Source organism: Schistocerca piceifrons, chromosome 2 (genome assembly GCF_021461385.2).
Source record: "Schistocerca piceifrons isolate TAMUIC-IGC-003096 chromosome 2, iqSchPice1.1, whole genome shotgun sequence".
In the NCBI taxonomy this organism is placed as follows: domain Eukaryota; kingdom Metazoa; phylum Arthropoda; class Insecta; order Orthoptera; family Acrididae; genus Schistocerca; species Schistocerca piceifrons.
Genome location: NC_060139.1, coordinates 535,041,596 through 535,068,407, shown reverse-complemented (window position 1 = coordinate 535,068,407; position 26,812 = coordinate 535,041,596). Strand labels below are relative to the sequence as shown.

At 44.3% G+C, this 26,812-nt stretch overlaps 1 protein-coding gene across 1 annotated transcript in view; it reads left to right on the top strand.

Annotated features, from left to right (window-relative positions):
* The window catches only part of LOC124775554 (receptor-interacting serine/threonine-protein kinase 4-like), a 168,968-nt gene that overhangs the window by 96,488 nt on the left and 45,668 nt on the right, over window positions 1-26,812 (top strand). The gene's annotated exons all lie outside the window — the stretch shown is intronic.

Below are 26,812 nucleotides of genomic sequence, written 5' to 3'. Positions count from 1 at the left end.
GCATAAGCTGATGTCTCTCACATTGACCCTGTCCATCTGTAAAAGAACGTCAAAATTACATAATTTTTATTTGTATACATGTTATATTTATCTACCTCATTAATAAATTGATATAGAAATTACCTACAAATTTTAAATTCATTCCGTCGCTCTGCACACGATGTCTCTCCAATATAATGTTATTCCAGCTGAATCTGGAAACAAACTGCACAGGAAGATGTATGTGTTTATGAAACAGCAAATATCTTTGCGGCGAAGATCTCAGTTACAGTATTCAAAATTCGTTAACTATTCTGCTGAAATTGTCAGTAGAAACAATGCAAAACAACACATCAACAGTTTCTCATATTCGGTTACTGCCACTATTTGTAGGCAACAACAGATGTCGGTAGAAGCATATAAAAAGGAATAGTATTATATGCTTTGGCTGCAGTAGATAGGAAATAAGTTACTTTGTAGAAGTTCAATTGTCCTATGAGCATTATTACAGATTTTAATGTTGGAAGTTAAAACAACACAGGAGACCAGAAAATAAGTGTTTAGAGACGAGACTCGTCGGAGGAAAGGCGGGTGGAAAACTAATCAGTGTTAAGAACCGTTTCTGACGTGTAAGTATTTAAGTATCAAAGAAACATTGGTGTAGGTTTCTGATATAAGTTGATAGTAAATCGGTCGACTTAGAAATCAATTTTTTTACTCCTTTTTCATTAAATTAGCACCTTCTGGCTTGTAACGTAATTTCAGTTGTGTACACACATAGACCAACTCAAGGTTATCTTCGTACCGCTTGTTACAATTACCATGCACTATCTGATTTTTATTTCCTCGTGTACCAAAAATTTTTCAGTAAAGACAACCAGACAACGTTAAATTTGGTGCACATGATCAAATGCTAACAGACAGTTCCAGTTTCATAGTTAGTGCAAATTCACTCGTGATTTCACAGATAGCCGGCCGAGGTGGCCGTGCGGTTAAAGGCGCTGCAGTCTGGAACCGCAAGACCGCTCCGGTCGCAGGTTCGAATCCTGCCTCGGGCATGGATGTTTGTGATGTCCTTAGGTTAGTTAGGTTTAACTAGTTCTAAGTTCTAGGGGACTAATGACCTCAGCAGTTGAGTCCCATAGTGCTCAGAGCCATTTGAACCATTTGATTTCACAGATAGCCCAATGCCACGGTTCGTTGTTGCTTACAAGGGAACCTCCCCATCGTACCCCCCCCCCCCCCCTCAGATTTAGTTATAAGTTGGCACAGTGGATAGGCCTTGATAAACTGAACACAGATCAATTGAGAAAACAGGAAGAAGTTGTGTGGAACTGTGAAAAAATAAGCAAAATATACAAACTGAGTAGTCCACGGGTCGTATAGGCAACATCATGGTCGAAGAGAGGTTAGGAGCGTCGTGGTCCCGTGGTAGCGTGAGCAGCTGCTGAACGAGAGGTCCTTGGTTCAATCCTTCCCTCGAGTGAGAATTTTATTTTCTTTATTTTTGCATAGTTATTATCTGTCCGTTCATTCATTGACGTCTTTGTTCACCGTAATAAATTTAGTGTCTGTTTTGCGACCGCATCGCAAAACCGTGCGATTAGTAGACGAAAGGACGTGCCTCTCCAATGGGAACCGAGAACATTTGATGGGAAGGTAATAGGTCAACCGATTCCTCCACAGGAAAACGTATCTGATATATTCTATACGACACTGGTGACGGCGAAATGTTGTCGACCCACCTAACTTGTACACTTGGCGAAGGGGTAAAAAGATTCTTCTACCTTGCCCGACTTAGGTTTTCTTGTGGATATGATAATCACTCCCAAAAAAGTGATGAAAACATAAGAGTTTTTCACATAAACTGAAAATAAAAAATTAAACTTATCACTCGATTGAAGATTTGAACCAAGGACCTTGCGTTCCGCAGCTGCTCACGTTACCACGAGACCACGGCGCTCCTGCGTTCCCAGTGTCCTTGACGTTGCCTATCTTCCCATGAACTACTCAGTTTGTATATTTTGCTAATTTTTTCACAGTTCCACACAACTTCTTCCTGTTTTTTCGATTGACCTGTTTTCAGTCTTTCAAGGCCTGTCCGCTGTGCCAACTTATAACTAAATCTGAGGGGGGTGCGATGGGGAGGTTCCCTTGTTAGCACCATTGTTATTAACTATTATGTGAGTATGCGATGGTTAGCAAATGAAATATTCCCTAGTCTATGAAACAGTTAAAAAATATGCTTACATCTCGCTTAGCTCCACTTACGCGGTGAGGAAAGCATATCAAACAGCAGGAGGCAAGTCCTGTGTGAACGGGGGTGGGGTAAGCTTACAGTAGGAAGCGGTTGGATAAGGGTGTGTGCTTCATGTGGTGAGGACCGAGCTGTTTAATGGTAGTTGCGACCCATCTATCACTCGTAGAACTGCCGCGAAACGGAGGTGTAATTATGGCCTTCCACGACTCCAGCATTTTTTAAATTTTTTTATTTTTTTTACGATTAAACATGCATTCTGCCTCGCTTCTCGCTAATCACTTCTGCTCTCTATGGACTGTGCCTTCTCGGTTAGTGTGTCGTTCTTAACACCTACCATTTTCATGCCACTTCATGCTATCCCCAGTGCTATGGATGCTGCAGTATTCACCATCGCTTTGTCCCCTGAAAAGGATCTGACAAATTTTTCAAGCGCGTAGTAGTAGTAGTCTCCAGTCCGAATACCGGTTTGGTGCAACTCTCCATTTAACCGCGAGTGGAACAGAGGAGGGGAAATATGACTTTGGCGCAAATTGTGCCCTCCGCCACACACCGCTTGGTGGCTAGCGGAGTATATATGTAGATGTAGATATCCTCTGCAATCCTCCGCAGTCAGTAGCCATTTAAACCTGGTTATTGGTCTCCTTCGAAAATTTTTACGCTCCCGCACTTCCTTTCACCAAATTGACAATTCCTTTGTGTCTGACTGCATCCTTTCAACCAATACCTTCTTTTGGTCAAGATATACCATAGATTAAGTTTTTACTCAGTTTGATGCAGTACCTCATCATTTGTTACCTGATCTACCCATCTAATCTTAAGTATTCTTCTATAGAACCCTCTTCAAAATCTTTCGTTCCCTTCTTGCCTGAATTGCATACATGTCGTGTCCTAACATAGAACAGAGGGAAGGCAGGGGAGTTGTTACAGGTCAGTCTGCAACTTTTGAGCGGTTAGGAGCAAATACACAAGACAAACTTCCAGTGAAGACAGGTTGATTGTTCTCAGTAGCATCTAATACTGTCACAAAGCACCTACCAGAGGCACGGATTTTAAGGTTCGACAAGATGCTCACGGTAGGAGACTCAACGCTGCTCAGGGTCTGCTGATGAACACGGTTTATTAGCAACCAAACTAACAACTACACTGAAGGCTAATTCTAAACATTAGAACAAGTAAAGGGCGCAACTTATTACACAACAGAAGTCAGTGTCTAACCCTGTAGAGGGAGAGCTGACAGGAGCAGTGAACACTAGTAGAATTTTAAATACAGACTTTGAGAGCATCACTCAAGGTGAGAGAAACAGTCTTGTTGGATCTTATCGACCCTGGCAAAGGGCGACACGGGGTTGATGAACCGATGATCTGACTGAGAACTCTCTCTGAATACAAAAACATTGGTTTTTAAAGGACTGTGGCCGCGCACTTCTTCTCCATTCGTAGAATCGGCCCACCAATCCACGAGCACTTCACAGGCTTCAGCCAATCTAACGTGTGGTTGGGCACCTCTGACCAACCACATTCAGAGTCTTCATCTTTTCCTACTCGGTAGGTAGGAATTTACCTGGACTTTACATTTAACACCCCCCCCCCTCCCCCTTAGGGGGCTCACCACTCTTTGGTGAGATGGTACTTGGCTACCACGGGGCCCAAGCCTTTGCGTCTCTTCCTCCCCTTCCTGCTGCATGTCTGTCATCGTGCTATTCTTTTTCCACTCCCCTGGGGGGACATATCTTTGGTATTTTCGGGAATGCGTTCTGAAATTTTGGTAGCCCAGCATCAGAACACTCCTTCACCTGTGTTTTCCTTCTTTTTCTCATTCTCTATCTCTTCGCCTTCCTCTGCTTCGACGTTTGAGGTCTGTCTTTCATTCTTCGTCCTTCCTGTGTGCCCCTGAAGGCCGACCTACGCGTTTGACGCGTAAGAGGTGGCTGGGTAAAGCGTAATTTCTAACCCCGGGCCGACAGGTAGGATTTACACGTACTCTGGTACAGGCCATGGCCAAGGAGGATTGACTGCCTGCCAGTTGCCAGTTGGTTGCAGTGTCCGGAGTTTGGGAGGTGAAACCTTAGGTACGAACAATCACCTACGGCGGGTGAGCACCCTCTGAGGGAGCCCACAGTCGGAAGGAGCACGCTATTGGAGAAGCTGGCAATCGTGAGGGATTTTTTCACAATGAGCCAATAATCTTCAGTCTACGTCTAATAACAGTAAATGGAATGAGGCTGCAGATACAATGACTCTCCCAGCTGTACATCAGTTCCACATGGAGTCACATACCGAAGGCGGTCAGTCTTTTACCACACTTAATCCGTTTATTACTCAGAAAGATGTTCGATGCAGTTGCAGGCCCTGTGTAGTCCTGCTCTCACTCGTAATGGGACTTTATCGAGACCAACTGTGATTTTCAAGCGCAGCAGCTGCTTACAGCCTCACTCCTCCACAAATATCCTGCTGGGTATGCTGTATTCTTTACATGTAGTTATTTACACTCGGCTGCTTGATGGTCTGACGGAGTGGGAAATCCAACATTATCTCTCAGATCTGTGGTCCACTGGGTAATGAAGAATGTTGATACAAACTTAGTGCCTATGCGCACATTTGAGTGAGCAGTGCTTGCATCGAAGATTAAGGCAGGGTATGAAGTCATCACAGTTGAACTCTGCGTTCTAAACCCGTTGCACTGCTGCCAGTGTCAACGTTATAACCGTACTCGCATGTCCTGTCAGAACGTGGCCAAACGTGTTACTTGTGGTAGAGGTGCTCTTGAGGCGACTACCCGCCTCCTCCTCCCCACTGGATGAATTGTAATGAGGACTACGCCACCGCTTCCCGTGAGTGTCCCGTGTATCTCGATGAGCGGGCCGTTCAGGAGATCCGAATGAAGGAAGAAGTGCCTTATGCTGATGTTGGGCCGACCGCTGGTGGCCGAGCGGTTCTAGGCGCTTCAGTCTGGGACCGCGCGACCGCTACGGTCGCAGGCTGTTCTAGGGACTGATGACCTCAGATGTTAAGTCCCATAGTGCTCAGAGCCATTTGAACCATTTTTTATCCTGATGTTAACAAGTTGTTGGCTAGTCGAAAGCCCTGCATTTTACCATCTATCACTTAAAGCACTGCTCTTGGTACGCCTCTCTCCGCGCAAGTCGTGGCCACACAGACTTGCAACCTGCAGTTCAGTAATGCAGTTGTGAAATCATCCGGTATCACGGTAGCATCCCCATTTCCTCCTCCTACAGCAGCACAACAAGCCACCAGATCTTCGCCCCCCGGCAGTGAAATCCCCTGCTGCACAACCGGCAGGTCAGAAAGGACAAAATGAACACTCCCGTGAAGACATTTTGCTTCCCTCCAGCCAAAAAACGTTTGGGTCTTCTTCTACCAACTGTAAAGGCTCTCAGAAATCGAACAAAGGTAAATGGTCTTCTTCTTCGCCGACTCAGATATCCACTTCAACTGCATCACTGTGTGTCAACCTCAATTTCGCCAGTGTGCACTGCCAACCGTTTTTCTGCCCTGGAGTCTTCAGGCCAATCCAGGGAGAATGCCAACGTCTGTGTAAATCACATGGAACTGGATCCTCCAGCCCCTGGATTCTATAGCAGTAAGTCTTCAAAGGCTGTCATTCGGCAGCTGCCGAGGCGACTGCCCTTCGTTGTTTTTTTTGTTTTTTTTCCTCCTTCCCATTTCCCGTTATGACTCTTCTCCAATAAAATGTCAGAACCAATGAAATGTTAGATCCAAAAAGGAGGAATTACAGCTGCTCTTGGAATCGCAGCGTCCGGTTGTTTTTTTCCTCCACGAAACAAAATTGCGTTCTCACGGCTGCTTCGACCTCTAGCGGTTCCTTCAGATACATTTTGACCTTCCCATCCTTGAAGATGACATTCCGTCTCATAGGGGAGTCATGCTGATCGTTTGGGATGACGTCCATAGCCAAGCCGTCGCATCAACCACAGCTACAAGCTGTTGCTTTCCATATTTTCCTTTTCTCGCCCAGCCCGCGCGCACGCGTGCACGCGTCATTCACTGCCCCCCGGGCAGATGTTCTCCACATAATTGGTCAGCTCCCTCACACCTTTTCCTTTTTTGTTGCTCAGCGATTTTAATGCCCACTATTTCCCTTTGGGGCTCTTGAGAGTCTGTCAGAGAGGTTCCTCCTTGGCTGACCTACTCTGTCAATCGGCCTCATCTGTCTTAACACTGGAGCACTCACATTACTTCCAGACTCTACACACACACACACACACACACACACACACACACACACAAACACACACACACACACACACACACGGAGCACTCACATTACTTCCAGACTCTACACACACACACACACACACACACACACACACCTATTCCCATATGGACACCTTCTTACTCAATGCCCAGCTCGCCCGTCGTCTTGAGTAGTTCACGCTCTCCAATACATATTCGAGGTACAATTTCCTGTGCACTATCCATTTGCTGATTTCCACCCCACCTGTGTCTAACCCAATCGGTAGCTTTCTAAGGTTGGCTGGAGGTTTTACACCTCCCTGGCAACATTCGGCGAACAAAATTTCCCCAGTTGTGATGATCAGGTAGAGTAGCTTACGAACTTTATCCTTACAACTGCAGAATGTTTCATACCTCGAACTACTTATTCACCGCACCGTATTCTGGATCCTTGGTGGACTGTGGCGTGCCACGACGTGATTCACACATGGAGACGCACTCTGTGTGTTCTTAACCATCATCCTACGATGGCAACTGTAATCGTTACAAACAGTTGCATGCACATTGTCGTCACTTTATCCAGGATAGCAGAAAAGCTAGCTGGACTCCCTTTACTAGTTCTTGCGCCAGTTTTACTCTCTCTTCCGTCTTGTGGGGCAACCCCCATTTGCTCACTGGGACCAAGCTTCATTCCCTAATTTTTGGCCTGACCATCGCAGATGATGTCATTGTGGACTCTATTTCTATGTCAATCACTTTGGGCCTCTATTTTTCGAAGATTTTGAGCCTCACCCACTAGCATCCCACCTTCCTCCCTCAGAAACAAATGGAGGAGGCATGGATGATATCCTTCTCCTCTCATGATCGTGAATGCTACAATGCCGCCTTTTCTATGATGGAGATTGACCGTGCCCTCACGTCATCCCGATATTCCGCCCCAGGGCTGGATGATGATCACATTCTGATATTGAAACACCTCTCTCTTGCCGGTAAGCACTTTCTCCTTCGTATGCACAGTCACATTTGGGCAGATGGCACGTATCCCAGACTCTGGCGTGAAGCCAGTCATATCCACACCTAAGCCTTCTAAGGACAAACACCTTCCTTCTAGCTATTGCCCCATTTCCCTCAACAGCTATGTTTGCAAGGTGATGGAACATATGATTCATGGCCGACTGGTATGGTGGCTCAAGTCTTGCAATCTACTAACCAATGCACAATGTGGTTTTCTTGCACGCCGTTCTGAAATTGACCATCTCGTCACTCAGTCCACTTCATGAACTGTTTTCTGCAGAAATTCCAGACTGTGGCCGTTTTTTTTTTTTTTTTTTATTTAGAGATAGCCTACGCACCTGCTGGAGGATGTACTTTATACACGTGGAACTTCCAAGGGCGCCTTCCCCGTTTCCTTCGAGAATTTTTTAAAAGAGAGAGTTTTCCAGGTACGTACGGGTTTGACCTTGTCGGACATGTTTATACAGGACAATTACCTCAAGGCTTCGTCGTGAGTGTCGTCCTCTTTGCTACAGCCATTAACCCCATCATGCCCTGTGTGTCGCCAAGCATCTCCGGCTCCCTTTTCGTCGACGACTTTGCGATCTATTGCGGCTCCCTTAGCGGCGTCTTCAGCGATGTCTAGATCGTCTTTACTCGTAGAGCATCTACAATGGCTTTCACTTTTCCACTGACAATACCGACTGCGTGAATTTCTGGCGGTGCAATGGGTTTCTTCCACTGTCTTTACACCTTGAAGATACTGCTCTTCTGTTAGCTGACACTGCGGAATTCATGGGGCTCGTGCTTGATAGGAAAATTTCTTGGTTCTCTCACGTGTCTATTCTGACCACACGTTGCATTCGATCGCTCAATGTACTACGTATTCTAAGCGATGCTTCCTGGGGTGTGGATCTCACCACCCTCCCCCATTTATAACAATCTCTTTTCCGTTCGAAACTACGCTGTGTGTGTTTCGTTCATTTATCTGCACGTCCGTCAATCTTACGCCGTCTTGGCAGAATTTGTCATCGTGGCCACTGGTGCCTTTTACACTAGCTTGGCTGAGAGTCTGTTTGCAGAAGCTGCCGAAATAACACTGTCATACCATCGTGGTGTCGTTCCCAGTGGGTACGCATGCCGTTTGTCTTCCATGTTCAATCACCAATCCTACACCCTCCCTTCTTGACGACACCCTTGACCACCAGTACAGGGTGCGCCCTTCTCCTCTGTTATCTCCACGAGTTTGCTTTCGGCTACTGCTCCGGCAGCTTAACTTCACGCTACCTGCCACATTCCCGACGGTGTGTACCCCTCACTGCCTCGGCTTCGTGTCCGTCTTGGACTGCATTCACTTCCCTAGGACATTACTCCGGGTTTGAGCTACTGCTGTAACTTTCTCGACCTTCGCACGTAACTTAGCAATAGCGCCTTCGTTTACACTGATGGCTCTACAATAGTGTCTTCGTCATTGGCACCGACTATTTTCGGCTTCCAGAAGACTACTCAATTTTTATATCAAAGCTCTTCACCATTTATCGGGCCACCCAGTCCCATCAGCCAACACGGGCCTTTTAATTGTCATATGCGCCGATTCTCTTAGTGCCCTTCAGAGCTTCTGTGTACTCTACCCAGTCCATATCTTAGTGCAACGGGTCCAAGAAAGCTTCCACTTCCTCGCTGTTGAGAGAGCCACGATGATGTTAAAGTGGGTTCCTGGTCCTCTCGGTCTGACGGGAAACAAGGCTACCGGCGCTGCTGCCAAAGCTGCAGTCTTCCTACCTCGGCCTGCTAGCTTTTCCATTCTTCCGTATGATCTCCGTGTTGCCGTCTGTCGGCAGACGGAGTCACTTTTGCATCACTACTGGTCTTCTCTTCACGGAAACAAGCTCCAGGGAATTAAACCTCTCACAACGGCTTGGCCGACCTCTTCTCGACCCTCTCGTCGAGAGATCACCACTTTAAATAGGTTGCATATTGGATACTGTCGTTTTTGCCATCGCCATTTGTTAAATAGTGATTCCCCACCATTTTGTGCTCATTGTCATCAACCTTTGACGGTTCGCCATTTGTTGACCCAATGCCCTTTTTTTAACCACTTACGTTTCAGTGGTTGTTAACTGTCTGAGTTGTCGGCAGTTTGGTTTTAGCGAACGATGTACGGATCGTCGATAGCGTTTTACTTATCTTTTGTAACTACACTCCTGGAAATGGAAAAAAGAACACATTGACACCGGTGTGTCAGACCCACCATACTTGCTCCGGACACTGCGAGAGGGCTGTACAAGCAATGATCACACGCACGGCACAGCGGACACACCAGGAACCGCGGTGTTGGCCGTCGAATGGCGCTAGCTGCGCAGCATTTGTGCACCGCCGCCGTCAGTGTCAGCCAGTTTGCCGTGGCATACGGAGGATCTCCATCGCAGTCTTTAACACTGGTAGCATGCCGCGACAGCGTGGACGTGAACCGTATGTGCAGTTGACGGACTTTGAGCGAGGGCGTATAGTGGGCATGCGGGAGGCCGGGTGGACGTACCGCCGAATTGCTCAACACGTGGGGCGTGAGGTCTCCACAGTACATCGATGTTGTCGCCAGTGGTCGGCGGAAGGTGCACGTGCCCGTTGACCTGGGACCGGACCGCAGCGACGCACGGATGCACGCCAAGACCGTAGGATCCTACGCAGTGCCGTAGGGGACCGCACCGCCACTTCCCAGCAAATTAGGGACACTGTTGCTCCTGGGGTATCGGCGAGGACCATTCGCAACCGTCTCCATGAAGCTGGGCTACGGTCCCGCACACCGTTAGGCCGTCTTCCGCTCACGCCCCAACATCGTGCAGCCCGCCTCCAGTGGTGTCGCGACAGGCGTGAATGGAGGGACGAATGGAGACGTGTCGTCTTCAGCGATGAGAGTCGCTTCTGCCTTGGTGCCAATGATGGTCGTATGCGTGTTTGGCGCCGTGCAGGTGAGCGCCACAATCAGGACTGCATACGACCGAGGCACACAGGGCCAACACCCGGCATCATGGTGTGGGGAGCGATCTCCTACACTGGCCGTACACCACTGGTGATCGTCGAGGGGACACTGAATAGTGCACGGTACATCCAAACCGTCATCGAACCCATCGTTCTACCATTCCTAGATCGGCAAGGGAACTTGCTGTTCCAACAGGACAATGCACGTACGCATGTATCCCGTGCCACCCAACGTGCTCTAGAAGGTGTAAGTCAACTACCCTGGCCAGCAAGATCTCCGGATCTGTCCCCCATTGAGCATGTTAGGGACTGGATGAAGCGTCGTCTCACGCGGTCTGCACGTCCAGCACGAACGCTGGCCCAACTGAGGCGCCAGGTGGAAATGGCACGGCAAGCCGTTCCACAGGACTACATCCAGCATCTCTACGATCGTCTCCATGGGAGAATAGCAGCCTGCATTGCTGCGAAAGGTGGATATACACTGTACTAGTGCCGACATTGTGCATGCTCTGTTGCCTGTGTCTATGTGCCTGTGGTTCTGTCAGTGTGATCATGTGATGTATCTGACCCCAGGAATGTGTCAATAAAGTTTCCCCTTCCTGGGACAATGAATTCACGGTGTTCTTATTTCAATTTCCAGGAGTGTATATGGTGAAGGGCATTTAATCTTTGGTTAGGGACCTCCGCTGTCTCTACGGCTTATTTTGAGTCCATGTTTTTAGCTCTTTCCTTCTGTTGATTGGGCTTAGCGAATAGTCACTTTTACCCGTAACTTCTTTTACTTATTGGTGTTCTAAGATTATGACGTGGGCGCTTAAGGCCTCAGTTGTTTTTGCGTTCTAAAGCAAAACAAAACAAAAATTAACAAACACTAAGTTTGGTAGCAACTGAATTCAGCCGAAAGCTAAACGTCACTGCCCTTCTACTTATGGCCAGCAACATGTTTTACGCCACTCGGCTCTGCCCAGTGGCGCTTCATGAGTTGGAACCGCTGTTGTAGCACTCTAACCAGTGTAAACTCACTGACGTTGCGGTTCTCATGGGCACGTATCAAGCTTTCTACGTCTGCTAAGACGTGCCTTCTTGTGGCCATTTTCTATTGTGAGCCCTTACAACAGGGTGGTAGGTGGTGGATGGAGTTACCAGACGATTCCCCGAAGTGAAACTTCTCCCCTGGGACAGCTGCCCAGGAGGTCTGACATTCGCAGGGCTCCTCTAGTAACATAAACGCTTGCACTTTTGCCTGCTATATGCATTATGTCTGTGATTTCCTATCTTGGAGTGGTCTTGGTGGCTTCCATCAGCCTTAATGTTACCAACGGGTTTCACTTCCGTACTAACCTACATTCCACACGAATATCTACAGAAAAGACTTCCTAACAGTTAAATTTATATTTGATATCCATAAATGCGTGAGGCTTCATCAAATCGCAGAAAAATAGTTTTCCTATAACAAGACAGAATATGTGGAGTACTGTCGCCGAAGTGAGAGTTGTATGGAAGTAAATCATCGGAAGGTTAAGAGGACACAGAATTTTAAATACGATTACCTGGGAAAGTGGTCCCAACTCAGCGGACTGGATGAAGCAAACAAAGGCAAAGCCAGGAAACTGGACTCGGCCTACAAGCTAACACAGAACAAATACAACATACGGGCGTAATCATACAAGGCCAAAATCAGGCATTGTAAATCGGTAATACAGCCTGAAGAATGGTACGTTTCGGATTGTCTTGTTTTAAACAAAAAAGGAGCTTCAAGAACTCGAAAAGGAAGAAAGATTCTGATAAAAATTCTCGGACTACAGAAGACTGCTGATGGGACTTGGAAGGAGAGGGAAAACTAACAACTCTACGGATAGTCTGGAAAGATCACGGACACAATGAGGAAGTGGAGGTTGAAGTTCTGCGGTCACCTACGAAGGATGAAGGGATGAATGAGTGCAGACTGACCAAAAGTGAGGTTGAAGGCCACATCTAAATGGTAGATGAGATGAAGAGGAATGCATGGGAAGTTGAAATTATGCAATAGATGGTCCACAATAGAAGAGTGTTCAGAAGCAGAGTAAAAAGTATAAAATTATTTCAAGAGAAACCACAAAACAGGAGGCACAAATGGATTATTTCTGTGAAGGAGAGGAGAAAAAGAAGCGAAAGAATGAACAGGTTCAGGGAGGAGAAGAGAAGAAAAGCCAAGGAGTCTTAAGTTCTTAGCGGTTCATAGTTTGTTAAATTCAGAAACAAAAAAAAATGCCCCTTGTAATCTCCCTCCTCCTTGCTTCTTCCCTCTATTGTCCACATTAAACAATGCCTAGTCCAAGTAATTAATAAGCACAATCTTTTATGAAGATTTGAGAGGGGCGAAGATTACAGTAAACTTAAGTACATTTTAACTTGTCATGTTGAGATGGCTCCAGCTTTCCTTGTCTACGGGTCATATTCTTGAAGCCGAAATTATTACATCAGGTCCTCACGGGTCGTTTGAACTAAATAAATTTGAAGTGTGTTGTTGCAGAATTTTTTACGTAAATATATTTTCCACTGATTCTATCATATTTTAGTATACCGTGCAGAACTTTTATTTTTCACATCAACAAAGCAGAAATTACATTGTTCGCATCTATTATACAAAAGTAGTCCGATCACATCAGAGGCAAGCTTACTACTCCCTACACTATGCGAAAATAACAATATTCCAAAGGGTTTACAATTTTTCTTAACAAATGAACTCCTACTAGTTTTTGTTACATTATTATTTTCCATTATTATTTCATAAATTAATCCAGAAATAAACATAATAAACAGTACAGGATTGCATAATCAATAAAAGAAATTTTAAGCGTGCAAATATTTCGTAACTTCAAATATTTCTAAAACAAATAATTTAAATGGACAATCAGAAATAATACTTACTGATTATAACATCGAAACTAAAGTATTTTATAAAGTTATTACTTTCCATAAATTTTTGCTTTGAATACAACATAGAGTGTATAAACTCAAATGAAGTTTTCAGAAAATCAATTGAGATAAGAGTGACCTGCCCAAAATTCGAAAAATAATACTGGCATCTAAAACTACTGTTGCGGAAAAGTAATGCTAGAGGAGGATGTTCCGTCACACTGTTTTTCATAAATTCTTACCTTACTGCTGCAGTCTGCATTTTATATACACTCTCTTTTGGCCATCAATAGTTACTTTGCTGCCCAAACAGCAAAACTCATGTACTATTTTGCGTCTCATTTCCTAATCCGGTTCCCTCATCGTTGCCTGATTTAATCCGACTACGTTCCATTACCTTTATTTGATTCTGTTCTTGTTTATCTCATATTGTCTTTTCAGAACACTACCCACTGCGTTACAGTCCTCTTAAAAGTGCTTTGCCGCCTCTGACAGAATTATAATGCTAATGGAAAGCGACAGTTTTTATTTCTGCTCCATGAACTTCAACTCCTCCTCAAAATTTTTCCATGGTTTCCTTCAAAGCTTGTTCCATGTACAGATTGAATACCATCGGGGATAGACTACACCCTTGTCTCACTCTCTTCTCAACAATGGCGTACCTTTCACGCCCCTCGACTCTCATAACAGCCGTCTGATTTCTGTAAAAGTTGTAAATAATCTTTCGCTCTCTCCCTGTTACCTTCAAAATTTTAGTATAATCCAGTCAACAGTATCAAAAGATCTCTCTAAATTTACAAACGTAGGTTCGCCTTTCTTCGACCTATTTTCTAAGATGAGTCGTTGGGTCATCTTTGCCTTGAGAGTTCCAGCATTTCTTCAGAATCTAAACTAATCTTCTCCAAGATCGGCCTATAGCAGCATGTCCATTTTGCTGTATATAATTCGTGTCAGTATTTTCAGACATGATTATTAAATTCTTGGTTGGGTAGTATTCTTACCTACCAGCAACTGCCTTCTTTGGAATCGGAATCATTATTTCTTACTGAAATCTGAGTTTATTTAGCCTGTCTCATAATCTTGCGCACCAAGTGATATAGTTTTGTCATGGCTTTCTCAACCAAAAATACCAATAATTCTGAGGGAATGCCGTCCACTCCATGGGCCTTATTTTCACTTAGGTCTTTCACTGCTATGTCAAATTTTTCTCGCAATATCATACCTCCCATGTGGTCATCACCTACTTCCTTTTCGCTTTAAATAATATTGTTCTCAAGTTTGTTCTCTTTACATAAACCGTTCTATGTTCCTTCAACTTTCTCTTCTACTTTCTTTGCTTAGTACTGACCTTTCATCTATGCTCTTGATATTCAAACAGTTGCTTCTCTTATCTCCAAAGGTCTATAATTTTCCTATAGCCTACATTATTTCTTAGCCATTTTGCACTTCGTGACACTCATCTTTTTTAGGCATAGGCATCTATGTTTCCTTTTGCCTGAATCATTTCCCGCATTTTTAAATTTTCTCAGTTAGTCATTAAATTCATTTCTCCTAAGTTATCCAGGGATTTCTACATGACCTTGTCGTCTTATATATGTGTGATCAACTGCTGTTTTCCCTGTTTCATCTCTCAAAACTACACATTCGTCTTCTTCTGAATTCTTTTCCCCTGTTCCAGTGCAACATTGCCTAATAATTCCTCTGAAAGTGCTAACAAACTCTGCTTCTTTCAACTTACCCACATATCATCTCCTTATTTTCCTATTTTTTAAAAAAATTCTGCTGATTACATTTCATAAAAAATTAAGTATGGTTACACACCACATCTGCCCCTGGAAATATCTTTCAGTTTAGAGTCTGGCTTCGGAATCTGTATCTTACCATTATAGTTGTATAACCAATCTGAAAAATTCCTGAGCCCCCAGGTCTCTTTTACGTTTAAAACCTTGTTTAGCAATTTTTAAGCAACGTGCGATCATTAAATTACTTTCTTTGGAAAATTCTCTGTCTCGCAGTGAAAAATTCCGCTGTGCCGAAAAATTGCCTTATGTGATAAGTGTGGAACATGTGAGGAAGGTGAGGGTAAAGGCCCGAAGATGATGTAGCCTCAGCATTGGTAGAGTATTCTGCTGTTTATGAAAAGATTCTTGGCCCACAGAGAATATTGTTCCAACGTCCGCCCAAGTAACAGTGTGTTGATATTCGTCATAGTTTTTCCAGTAATGAAACGGTTGTTTCAGGAGTTAATGGTCGTTTCAGGAGTTAAATCGTGGTGGTATAAAAAGAACAAAAAACTTAACTGCACAAACTATTTCCTTCGTTGTTGCTGTATTCCTTTGTTTATTACTTGAAGCTTCCCAACGTTGGTAATAAAATTTAAGTTTCGAATACTATTTCATAACCAAATGCTTAGCTCAAGATTTAGCTGTAACAGTATTCGGCATTGGACAATGAAAATTCCAGCTCTGTGAAGTCTCAATAACTTGGAAGGCTCATTCATTAACAGTGAATTCAACAATTATAAAGCCCAAATAGCGACAACCATCAGACGGAAGGTTATTGTACAATCATTAACACTGAACAAAAGTTTCATTTTTAATAGTTAACGTTATTCATGGGATGTATTGTTGAGTGACAGTTATTTAGATTGTGTTATTGGAGGTCATGTAATTTAAGAAAGCAGAACAGTGTGAGCCTCAATGAGACATTAAGAAAAGCAGTAAGTTGATACTAACAATATTTTGATTGAGTTCTACTGATGGGTTCAATATCATCTGTTGCGATACATTCTCTTTCGGCGTCGTGTAATAACGAAGCGTAGGGAGGAAGCTCTCCCGCCCACCTCATGAATCGTGGGCTTTGCCGAGATGGAGTGGCTTCCGTGCCTCAACGAGACATAGCCGTACTTTAGATGCAACGACAACGGAGGCGTATCTGTTGAGGGGCCAGGCAAAACCTTTATTCCTGGAGAGGAGCACAGCTTAATCGGTAGTCGCAGGGCGAACAGTCTGGATGATAGACCGATCTGGCCTTGTAACATTGGCCAATGTGGCCTTGCTATTCTGGTGCGCCTGATGGCTGAAAGCAAGGGGAAGTTAAAACCATATATTTCATGAGGACGTGGAGCTCTACCGTATGGCTAGATGATGGCATCCTCTTGGGTAAAACATTTGGAGGTAAAATAGTGAACCATTCGGATCTCTATCTTAATTGAGTAGGTAGGTTAGAGAATTTAAAAAGATAAGTGGGTAGGTTGAAGTTCGTTACAGTGGGAATTAGTGAAGTGAGGTGGCAAGAATAGCCAAGACTAACGCATAGCCAACACCGCACCCCCCCCCCCCCCCCCCCCTCTGTACTGCAAAAACAAGTTAATTTGCCAACTAGCCTCGCGGACGAAGGGATTCAAAGGAAATTATTCAGCTACGTAAAGGAGATGAAAATTTGTGATGGGTGACAGGACTTGGCAGTAGGAAAAGAGGGACAAATGATGGGAGAACATGGACTGGGAGAAAGGAATGTGAAGAAGCTGCCAAATAGAATTTTGCACAAACATAATTTAATCGTTGCTACCACTTAGTTCGAAAATTATGAAGGAAAGTTTTATATGTGGAAGACATCTCGGGACATGGGCAGGTTTCAGACAGGTTATACAGTGGTAAGAAAGAGATTTCGAAACCAGGTTTTAAACTGAAAGATATTTCCAGGGACAGATGAGGACTCCGCCCATCCTTTACTGGGTATAAAATGCAAACAGCAGAAATCACAAAAAGATAAACAATTTAGAAGATGGGAAGTGGATAAGCTTAAATAAGTAGATGTTGTGGGCAGTTTCAGAGGGAGTATTACGAGGGTCACTCCAAAAGAAATGCACACTATTTTTTTAAAAATCCATCTTTTATTCTACACGTTTGAAAGTTTTACAGTGTGTAGATACATCCTTTAGGAACAATATTCTCATTTCTCCACGTAATTTCCATCCCTCTCAACTGCCTTACGCCATCTTGGAACCAGCGCCTGCATATCCGCACGGTAAAATTCTGGACCAACCTATTGGAGCCACTGTTTGGCAGCGTGCACAAGGCACAAGGGAGTCATCATCTTCAAACCTTTTTCCACGATGAGAGTCTTTCAGTTTCCCAAAGAGATTATAGTCACATGGAGCCGGGTCAGGACTGTAAGGCGGGTGTTTGAGTGTTGTCCATCCGAGTTTTGTGATCGCTTCCATGGTTTTTTGACTGACATATGGCCGTGCATTGTCATGCAACAGCAAAACATCCTGCCTTTGCCGATGTGGTCAAACACGACTCAGTCGAGCTTGAAGTTTCTTCAGTGTCGTCACATAGGCATCAGAATTTATGCTGGTTCCACTTGGCATGATGTCCACAAGCAAGAGTCCTTCGTAATCGAAAAACACCATAGCCATAACTTTTCCAGCAGAAGGTGTGGTTTGAATTTTTTTCTTGATGCCACTCCATTGATTGCCTCTTCGTCTCTGGTGAAAAATGATGGAGCCATGTTTCATCACCTGTCACAATTCTTCCAAGAAATTCATCTCCACCATACTCGTACTGTTCCAAAAGTTCGCTGTATACCGTTTCTCTTATTTCTTTGTGAGCCACTGTCAACATCCTGGGAACCCACCTGGCACAAACCTTTTTTAACGCCAACACTTTCAGTATTCTGCAAACACTTCCTTCCCCTATCCCAACGTAGCGTGCCAATTCGTTCACTGTGATGCGTCTGTCAGCAGTCACCAATTCGTTAACTCTCTGCAAATCGTCTGGAGTGTGTGCAGTACGAGGCCTGCCGCTGCGACGACAATCCTCAATATTGCCGTGCCCGCTTTCATCACGTAACCTGCTTGCCCACCGACTAACTGTACTGCGATCGACAGCAGCTTCTCCATACACCTTTTTAAACCTCTTGTGGATGTTTCCCACTGTCTCGTTTTCACAGCACAGGAATTCTGACAGTACGTTGCTTCTTACGAACTTCAACTGTAGCAGCCATCTTGAAGACATGCTGTGACGGCGCCACTCACGGGAACAGGTTGAACTAAGTTCGTAAACAAGCGGGAAGGCTGTACGAGTATCTACACACTGTAAAACTTTCACACATGCAGAATGACAACTGTATTTTACAAAAATAGTGTGCATTTCTTTTGGAGTGACCATCATAGAAGCCGCTGGACTTCCTTCTTCCAACACGATCTCGTAGAAACTCTAGCAATATTACAACCACAGTTGTGCTATGACTGTGAAGTGAGCTACTTTAACGAGCTGGCTTCTTTAATACGAATATTGTCCAAATCTGCTTGATCCGCTTTTGAAGCAGAGACCTTTGATAAATAAGGGAAGCTTTCTGTTAAGTGGATTTCTTTGGCAATAGACGAATAGGCATATCTAGAAGAAGAAAACTGAGCAAGTAGTTATCTACAGATGGTAAGAATTCAAAATAATGAAAGGCACTACCGACCTTCTTCAGTTCAGAACTGGAAACAACGTTCTAGCAATGCTCTGCTCGATACCTGTGATTACCGTTAAGGCTGAGGGGATACACTGAGTTGACGGAAGTCATGGGATACCTCCTGACATGGTGTCGGGCCTCCTTTCGGCCGGTGTAACGCAGAAGCTCAATGTGGCATGGACTCTGCAAGTCGTTGGAAGTCTCTTGCGGAAATACTGAGCCATGGTGCCCCTATAGCCGTCCATAATTGCGAAAGTGTAGCTGGTGCAGGATTTTGTGCACGAACTAACCTCTGAGTTATGTCCCATAAATGTTCCATGGGATTCATGTCAGGCGAACTGGGTGGCCAAATCATTCACTCGTATTGTCCAGAATGTACCCAAACAAGCTGCAAACAATTGTGGCCCGGCGACATTGCGCATTGTCATCCGTGTAATTCTATCGTTGTTAAGGAGCATGAAGTCCATAAATGGCTGCAAATTGTCTGTAGGTAGCCGAACATAACCATTTAGAGTCAATGATCGCTTCACTTTACCCAGAGGACCCAATCCATTCTATGTAAAAACAGCCTACGCCATTACAGAGCCACCACCAGCTTGCACAGTGCTTTGTTGACAAACTGAGTCCACGCCACAGTCGAATCCTACCATCAGCTCTCACCAACTGAAATCGGGACAACAGTTTTCCAGTCGTCTAGGATCAAATCAATACGGTCACGAGCCCAGGAGAAGCGCTAAGGCGAAGTCGTGCTGTTAGCTAAGGCACTCACGTCGCTCATCTGCTCCATAGTCCCTTAATGCCAAATTTCGCCACGCTGTCCTAACTGATACGTTCGTCGTACGTCTCGTATAAATTTCTGCGATGATTTCACGCAGTGTTGCTTGTCTATTAGCAGTGATAACTCCACGCAAAAGCCGCTGCTCTCCATAGTTCAGTGAAGGCCGTCGGCCACTGCGTTGTCTGTGGTGAGAGGTAAGCCCTGAAATTTTGGTATTCCCGGAACACTTTTGCACTGTGGAACTCGGAATACTGAATTCCTTAACTGTTTCCGAAATGGAATGCCCCATGCGTCTCACTCCAACTACCATCCCGCTTGCGGCCATAATGAGGTCGGAAACCTTTTCACACGAATCACCTGAGTACAAATGACAGCTCCGCTAATGCACTGGTGTTTGTGTGCGCGATACTACCGCCATCTGCATACATGCATATCGCTAACCCATGATTTGTCACCTCAGTGTACTTCCCAACTCTGAGGGAGATAGACATTTCTTAAGAAACACAGCGATTTCGACTGAACTGTGTGCTCTCAGCAGAGAAGGCATGATTCAGTAGATATTTAATTTCAGCGAGAACTCAACTGACTTGCTTGATTCAAAGACACACACAATGGACTTAGTGTACAAAAACTGCACTCCAGTATCTCTATCGTAGACAGATGATACTGATTTCACTTTTGGTCAATATAATTTACTTGTTTTTGTCTTTTTAATAAAACTGTGAATTATATGAGTTTTGTAATGATTTGCATAAGCACGGGCGACTTTGAATTTGCATGTGAACCGTAAGTTAATACAACCGTAAGTTGTATTAACCGCCGGCCGGAGTGGCCGAGCGGCTCTAGGCGCTACAGTCTGGAACCGCACGACCGCTACAGTTGCAGGTTCGAATCCTGCCTCGGGCATGGATGTGTGTCATGTCCTTAGGTTAGTTAGGCTTAAGTAGTTCTAAGTTCTAGGGGACTGATGACCTCAGATGTTAAGTCCCATAGTGCTCAGAGCCATTTGAACCTTTTGTATTAAACATGAGCCACCACTGTTAAGATGTAAGTTAGATGTCGTACAGACTAAATCTAAAATTAAATACAGTCGGGGATAGAGGAAATGGAGAATGAAAAAGATAACGTATCACTGTAAATAGTGTCCGACAAACCGGAATTACGTTGTCTCTGCATAAAACGAACACTACTTGCTATGAACAGGCACACGGTAGAAAATAGCGAAGATCAGTCCATAACACCCATAATGTTAAGTTTGAATGCACTTTGTTGCCAGAGTGATGTTTACACTGCGAGTAATACCATAAAGAGATCACAGCAGATGTTGACAAATACCGCTTCAGCTGTATATTTCTTTATTTCAACACAGCCTGTTTCGGACTGTTACAAGCCCATCTTCAGGTATCGTAGCTGTGCTGTGGTCCCCGAGCACTGTGTGTACGAGGCGAAGTGTGCTGCCTATGAGCGCAGAACAGGATTGTTCTTCCAACAAGACTGTTCGCATAAAAACATCGTCTGCACCCGTTTAGCCGACCAGAGCTCGCCGAGCAGCGTTGAATGTGCCACAGAATGTAACTTCCAGACTGTGGCGACGGTTCCAAAACAGAGGAAACGTTCCTCCTAGGGATCGGCCTAGGGAAATTACTCTATGCGTCACATACGACGGTGACTGGAAGACAACTGATACGGAGCTTACAGCAGTTCCAGAAGCTATATTTTCCCGATACGGTGGGTGTCGGAGGATCAGAGCGTTAGGGCCGTATGCCAGACATTCGGCACTATAAACAGGGTGTAAACGATAACTGTTTACAACATAGAGAAATGGTTTAGAGAATTATAGACGGAAAAATTTGGTGTAGGAGAATTGCGGTCTATTATGTCTAGAAATGGCCTCTAATTGGTTCAATATCACAGCACCTTGATCTCGCAATTAAAAAATGTGCAACTGACGTTTATGTAAATTATACCTCAAAATATTGTGAATTTTAACAACATAAACAATTAAATCATTTTGTTTGGCTAGTCTTTTTACTATGAAAATACTGCTCTTGTAAGGATTAAATTTGAAACTTCGTTTTTGCACAATATGTACAATAGTGTTTTTTCTTTCATCACCTTCACGGAGAAGCTGAAGTTAATCATGTTAATGCAGTAGCCGACTAGGCCGTAGCGTTAAGAGAGCGAGAATATGCTGAAAATCTCGAGCGGCGCACATGTGCTGTTCATCATGTCGCTTTTGTAGGCCAATTAGAGGCTGTTTCCCGACATCCTGGAGCCATAATATTATGTTGGTTCTTCTTTACGTGTCATGACACTGCGAAATTTCCATGATAACATAAGACACTCGAACCCGGTTCCAGCATTCAGGCCAGACAGAGCCTGTGTATTCTACATGATTGGATATGGGTCGTGAAGCCTCGATTTTATCGGTAAGTTTGCGTGGAGCGGGCGACGGAGTCCTGAAACGTTTGCTTGATTTAGTTCGTCGTGGAGGTCGCGAGTCGCGACCTCTTACCAATCTAGATGCCCCTGAAAATAGGCGGAGGGAGCGGTTTTGTACCAGCTGAATGGGTTTGAGGTTTGAGGTAGTGGTCCCCCCCTCCTCCTCCGAAGTTGAATATCCACTCAGTACTGCCGGGAGGACCGTTGCTTGCTCGCTTGCATGTTTGTCCTGGCTAGTAGGGTTGAGTTGGACGATGAGCCGTAAAATCTTCTGCCTTTTATCCTGAATGTGAAGGTTGAACAGTATTTTAGTATCCAGTATGACACCTAATTACTTGACATGGTTGGCCCAAAAGGTTTCTCAGACACTGAGGATCAGTCAGTCGCGTAGCGGTGGATGCTTCCGAGCGAACTTTACTGCCCCTGCTTGAGAGAGTTCAAATTTTCTTTTACCCATCGCTCAGTGACTGATAGTTGCCGTTGTTAGTACGTGATAACTGCAGTCACTCGTCGACTGCCGGTGAGAAGCGCTGTGTTATCGGCGAACTGAGTGAATAACATCTGTATGAAGCCCGAGAGATCGTTCAAGTACGCAGTGAAGAGGAGTGGTGAGGTGACTGACGCCTGTACCAGATCAAAACGTTGTTCATAAATTTTTCCTAAAATTCTCTGATGTTGAAGGAACTATAAATGAGCAGTAGACAGTTATCTGGAAAAATTTCGTAGGTTCTGAAGCCTGAGCAGTAATTTATCCATGCAGACTCTCTCATAGGTTTTCTCCACATCCAGGACTACTGTTGCAATGCAGCTGGAGTAGTGTAAATTGTAAGCTGCTATATATGTTCTGAGACATGGAGCAACTGCAGCTCAGCCGATAATTCAGGCTGAACGCAAACTGGTTAGGGCAAATATTTTCCAGAATTGGTGGTCTCATTCGCTGGCGTATGATTCGTTCTATGATCTTGGATACTGTTGACAGCAGACTAACTGGTCGGTAATTGACAGGTTATGTGAGGTCATTGCCTGCTTTAGGCAATGGTACAACCTGAGCTGTCTTCCATTAATATGCAAAGTGCCGTAGCAACATGCAGAGGCTGTAGATGCGGGTAAGCAATAAAAGTGGCTTCTTCGGGAGCGCTTTAGCTGCTCGTTACTTATCCCATCCAGACCAGGGGCGGAATGATTTCCTAATCGGCTGATGAACTTCTTGACCTTCGCCAGTGCAGTGAGCTCGGGTGTCAGATGCTTGCGTAACTCTGGAATGCCTTGTGCCTGAGTCTGATCCGTGATTCTTTCTCATTGTTCTCATCCAGTGCCATGTTTTTTCGTGCCTCGTATATACTGGTAAAGATTTAGACTTCCTCAGTAAGACATATCAGTGGCCAGCAGGGTCCTTTAGGATGTGCAACGTCCTCACGAGGCTCCATTCGTTCCTCGATTGCAAGATTAAGGTGGCAATGTCTTCCCAGTGCTCTATTCAGTGTTCTATGGCTTGGAAGTCCACCTCTCTCGAAAGGCACCTCATTCTGTGATCCACTAGACTGCGGTCGTTTGCCACCATTTACGAGCGCTAGTCTTAAGTGTCTTGAGATCTTGAAGAAGTAATGGCGAAAATGACTCGTATTGGTGCACTTCGTGGCTTGCTTGTATGGAGGCTTACTTGTTATGCCCTGTTGATTTTGCTGGTTAGAACTGAGATGTCTTCATGAATGACTGGCATGGTGGAGACATCTGTCGCTCAATGAACATTGTTATTCAGCCATGAACTGAACTGAGCCCAGTTTGTTGCGAGAATTGTAGGTTGACGAAGGTAAGCAAAAGCCTCCTGGATGGAGCCAATGACAGGGTGATGACCCAAAGTTAGATCATAACAATGGTGAGCTATATATCTGGTCACAGGTTTTTCAATACTAAAACATCCAGGACATCTGGCTGATGGTTTGGGTTAGTTGGGTCGTCGGTCTTCAGGTCCTAAGGTAATGGCTTCAAACCATTCTTCAAGGTCGAAGAATTTTATTCCTCTTGGGTTGTTGCGCCAAGGTCTTATTCGTCGAACTGTCGTTGTGGGCTTAAGCATGCAGATACTATCGTGGCAATGCCATGAGAAATGGAGACACTGCCTTGTAACGCTAACACCGACCACCTTAAACGGCAATCGATGCTAATGCTAAACCTCTGCGAGGAATTTTTGAGAAAGTTGTGACCGTAAGATAACCTAATGGGAAGAGAACAATCAAACTGGGATTCGTTTCCGAAACACTCCAGAAGATTATAACCAACAGTAAACAGGTGGGTCAAGACCAGACGTTCTCCCAGCACAGAAGTAAGTCGTAACATTACATATTAATATCAACCGCAAGCCTAATTAGGCAGTCTTGTATCAAGCAGTACAAAGAAGCAGAAGGCACTAAGGCTAACCTACCTTGAGACACTCTCTCTCTCTCTCTCTCTCTCTCTCTCTCTCTCTCTCTCTCTCTCTCACACACACACACACACACACACACACTCACTCACTAAACTCTTTCTTTAGATCTGTTCACACTAAAACACAGTAACCAAACCTTGCAGATAAATGCACTACTAACTTGGAAGTCAGACAAGCAAATGGCCAATGAAGTAGCAAACAGTAACATATGCCTCTCAGCAACACATACCTTAAATGAACTAAATGCAGCAGTTTATAGAAGCAATCACCAATACACACAAAACTAGTAGCAATACTAAACAGCGAAGGGCATGAAATGATTCTGATTTAAATCAGAGGAGCTGTTAATGATCACACTCTATAACATCATTGCTTAGTACAGGGTCTCTGCCTGTGCATTAACCAACTTGCATTAGAATAGCTAACACAGTAAATATTTCTTTCTTAAACTCGGTTTGAAGCAATTAAACAGAATGTAAATCTAACTACACTGGCTCTGAAAGCAGCCTTTGCTTTGCTTTGCTTTGCTTTGCTTTGCTTTGCTTTGCTTCATTAACTAGCTAGCCTAGTACATGAGGGCCAATAAATTTTCATGGTTTGAGGAATCATGCTCATTAACAAAACTACACAAGTGCATATGAGAAATGGTAAGTATTCTCATTAATAATTATTAAGTAAAACACAAAAGCTATAACTCTTTAAATAACAAATGTGCTTTGATAAGCATTCTTTTAACCTACTCAAAATATATTTGGTTGTGCAGAAGCCAACACAACATTAAATTAAAGTTCAAACGCTTCCTCATGAAATGAACACGGATAAAACTTTGTAATTCTGATCAAGTGCATAAATGCAACAATTAATAATCTCTTTCACTTCAGATCAACTTTACAATTTTCAGGCAGCTTTCCAAGTAAGGCAAATTATTTAAGAAAACGACTGAAAATTGATTTAAAACTGCACTGTAAGTGGAGTATTTCTCAAACTATAAAACCGGACTTTAAACGCTATAACTCCGCACATTAGAAAGCACAACTTTTTACAGCTGCCGAATAATTCTCTCCATAATAAATTAGGGCACTCGGAATTAAACTCACTAAGACAGGATTCCTGTCCAGGTTTTTGATTTGGGATAATCACGGCTGTAAGATAGTTTTTAGCAACACCATGGATTATTATTACAATCAACCAAATTTCACAAATACCTCGACCATTTACAGAGTGCCGAATATAAAAAATTTAGTGGAAGGTTGGTGGTACTGGCGGCGATGCGGTCATAGCAGTACTGTTGACCTCGTCAAATTACAGATCTTGGTGTCAGAATTATATCTTTATAGGGCCAAAGAAAAAAGCCCTGATAATAATATCACCAAATGCAGCATCCGAGGCCCACAATTACTGCTCTTAAAGTTCTCTGACCTCAGAACTCCGAGAACATGAGCCACAATGATCCACTACTGCTAGCGAGATGTTAACCACAGCACTGCTCAGTTCAGCTCAGCTCAGACTAATTACCAGTCACAAAGGACGAGTTGCCACTTGCGCACCAACCACACCTTTTCCACTCCGCCAAGCTACTTCCGTAGCTGCGCGGCTTTCCCTACACCTTTTACAGCCAATCCTGCGTTCCCTAACTATGGACCAAGTCATTTTGCAGTGCATCATATAACAATCATTCCAGTATTATTTAAATCCACAAGCACGGTTTAAACATCATCTTTCAAAAAATTCACATAACTGAACTATGCATACATAGTCAAAGAATATCCATGACAGATACAACACTCTACATAAGCAACACTACAAATTGGCGTAGAAATATCGATACAGATACAAATTAGGTCGAAAATAGGTGCTACAGCCTCGAGAGACGTGAACTGAAGAAGCGCTAGTGCTACCCGCGTGATGGCTTTGTAAAGAAATACGCCCATACCAACCTCTGGCCATTCACTCGGTCTGTTCTGTAGCCAATCGTCTTCCTAAATTTAAATGTTTCACTTATGTGAGCGATGTCGCTAAGTCGGACGATTCCTGTGTTGAAGATGAGGTAGTAGATGGATTGTAGCCACTAGTTCGGGCTGAAGGTCGTCCAATGCGTTGTGCTGATGTCCTGCTAGGTAACGTAGGGCAATACTCCTGGTTGCCAACTTTTGGTCACAGAGGAGCGGTGACTGGTTGTTACTGGCGTGCTTAAGCAGCTTGTCCTTGTGCAGTGTAAGTTTTGAGCGCCTGTTGCAAAGTGGGACATCCTCTCAAAGTGATGAGATGGGCGCCTTCACAGTTCGCTCACTTCAGTTTGTGTGCAGGTTTTGGACGGGTGGTTGGTGCATTTGATGCATCCAGGCTGCAGTGAGCAATAGTTGGCCGTACAAAAGAA